This window comes from Cryptomeria japonica, chromosome 2, assembly GCF_030272615.1.
Source record: "Cryptomeria japonica chromosome 2, Sugi_1.0, whole genome shotgun sequence".
Taxonomy (NCBI): Eukaryota; Viridiplantae; Streptophyta; class Pinopsida; order Cupressales; family Cupressaceae; genus Cryptomeria; species Cryptomeria japonica.
In genome coordinates, this window is record NC_081406.1 from 139,400,298 (window position 1) to 139,403,355 (window position 3,058).

Consider the following 3,058-nt stretch of genomic DNA (forward strand, 5'->3'; position numbering starts at 1 on the left):
CTTTTCTTTTCTCTTCCTCTTTCTTTTTCTCTTCCTCTTTTCTCTTGTTTTCTTCCTGCCTTGATTTTTCTTCTTGCTCTTTGTCCTGTTTCTGCTTTTTAGCTTTTTCCTTGTCATGTTTCTCTTTCTCTGCTTTTTCTTTATCTTGTTTCTCTTTCTCTTTGTCCGGAGTGATATCCTCATTATCTAATGCATCCACATCAATAGGTTGGTTTGTCACTCTTTCACCTTCACTGTCAAATGCCTCATCTGGTTTTCCTAAGGATAGGTCAGGTTCTTGTTCAACCTTCTTATTGGCTTCAGATACTTGGTGTAACCTAACAACAACTTTAGCATGTAAATGCATATCCTTTTCCACTTCAGAAGCTCTACCTTCTAGTAGTCTGAGTCTTCTCCTTCTCATGAAGAAGAGGCCTTTGTTCTTATCCATTATCTCAAATAATTTTGAATTAGAAGCATTAGGAAAGTATTGTGCAAAAAATTTCTCCCTGATCTCCTGTTCTTTCTCAATGGCAATGCTCCATTTGTTATCTAAAGAATTATACAAAGAATCTGTTGTAACCGATCTAATCTCTGATGGCGACCGATCATTAACACACAAATTTCTAATGACTTCTTGTTCTACTTCTTTCTCATTGTCAGTAAAATCATCAAAATACTCCTTTAAATCATCAAACACTTTTCTCTTAATATTCTTAATTGTCCTCTGACAATGTGTCATTGACTTATAAGAGGAAATATCTATATTTACCGGTGCTGAAGTTGCAGGTGCATTGCCGGTAGATTTTGCCTTCTTGCTTGATTGCCTTGTCTTCTTTGGCTGAATTTCCGGTTCAGTGTCCTCTGATTTCGGTGAGCTAGTTTTGGTTTTCCGCTTCCTCTCAAATACCTTTCCTGGAATAACCTTAGGTTTGTTCTTAGCTGGTGACCACTTGGTCACTTTCAGACTAGCAGAGCTAACCGGTGTAGATACCAATGGAACTGCTTTGCCCTTTATCTATTTTGGTTCTCCAACCGGTGTGACCCTCTCTAAGTAGGTACCGGTTCTCTTTTTCTTGGCATCCAATGGTGAGGCAAGTAGGGTAGAGGCATACCCGATCAACATGTCATACATCACTTCATACCCCATTAGTTCAACTACTTCCTTTCTCGGTTCCACTACTTTGATTATGAAGTCATCAATCATTATTGTGAAGTAGATATCATCTTCATACTTCTTCACAATATCATGAGATATCCTTATTCTCTGGCTCATTTTCCACTTGAATTCATCAAAATAATTGTTAAGCACCTCAGGATATCCAGTTCCTATTGCTTGAAGACGTTCCTTGATTTTCTTGGAAATTGGTAGGTTAGCAGACCATTGCACATCACCTACTCTAGGGAAATAACCTTGAAAGTAGAAGAATAAACCGACCAGAAGTTGGCCAAATCTGTACCTTAGAGAATTGTCTTGTTTGATGGATTTCAGATTTAACAACAATTGCTTCTGTAGACAGGTATAGAGGTCAAATGAGGTGTCTTCCTTGATCATTCTGTAAGCGGCATTTGCCGTAGCAGCAAGGACAGAGTTCATTCTGCTAGCATAAAACATCCTATAACCAATCACCATGTAAGCATATTTCACCAGATCATCAAAGATGGTGTTGATGGTCATCACCCGTTGGTCACTCACAGAACCGGTGAGCTTTGTTATTTCAATTTTGGTGACCTTTCATAGAGTTGGCACCTCTCTAATATTGCAGAAATCGGTGATGGCATAAATTGCTTCCGGTGTGATATCATGCGTCCACTTGAGATACATCTTATCACCATGTACTCTATTGAGGATGATGCAAATATGATCTTCTGTGAAGTCTTCCAGAAAATATACCACATTGTGTAGTGTCATCTTTTCAAGGATACTATACTTAGGTTTGATTTTGTTATCATTCCCACATAACAGACTTAGCTTGGAATGGATTGCTAGGGACCCTAGGTCTTCCAACTTATAGTCTTTATACCCTGAAATGTCATCCTCAATAATAACTCCAACGGGAATTTGTGATAGGGCATTGTATTTTTATTTCTTTTGAAGAAATTCAGCTGAATCTATAGGTGCACTAGAACTAGAGTGTGATGCAGAAGCCATGATAAGAAAGAAATTCAACAAATACCTTCACAATCTAAAATTTAGGGTTTGCCAATGTCACCCACAATTCACCACTTTGGTTACTAGATTACCACTTAGTGTTCTTCATTAATAGATTGAAAAGATCGTTGGATTCCTCTGTAAGATTTTGAATTCACTTTGAATCGCTAGACGAATCGCTCTTTGTCGCTTTGCTCTTGAAAATTCTTCTCTCAAAAATTGATAAGTGATAATGACGATGAAAATCCCTTTTAAACAACTTCTCACCTACCATAATAAATGCATCACCATTAGGGCATAAACCCTAATTTTGCCTTTTACCAATTCAAATCTTCTGTCGCTTGACAGGTAACATATACCGGTTAAAGTCTTTACCGATATAAACTGGGGGTTTGAAACATTTCACCAATATGTTCCCCCTAAGCTTTTCTAAAGCTCAGTTTGCCAGTTCAGGGACTTCCACACTAGGTGTAGAAACTAGTTCATCCTGTGATCCTTCCTCTGATTTCTTTTTCCAAGTTTTATTCATTTCCACTTGAACGGTTTCAACATCAATCTTCCCTTCTGGAGTGATCGGTATATCATCTGATAGGTTCTTTCTCAGTCTGCAAGTTCTGGCAGTGTGTCCCAGTTTGTTGCAATGATAACATACCATTCTAGGTGTTCTCCATGGTCCATTATTCATATGTTCATTCTTCCATCTGCATGTTGTAGTAGTGTGACCGCTACCACGACAAATCAAACAAGTTGCTCTCCAACTAGTTGCCGCTTGATAACCACCTGACCGAAGGTCATAGGTATTGTATCGGTTGGGATTCCAGTTCACAAAAGGTTCCAGGATAACTCCTTGAGTCCTTGGAGGATGTCTCCCAGTGTTGTACAAAATAGATCTACATTCAAATGCTCTATGCCCAAACTTTTTGCATG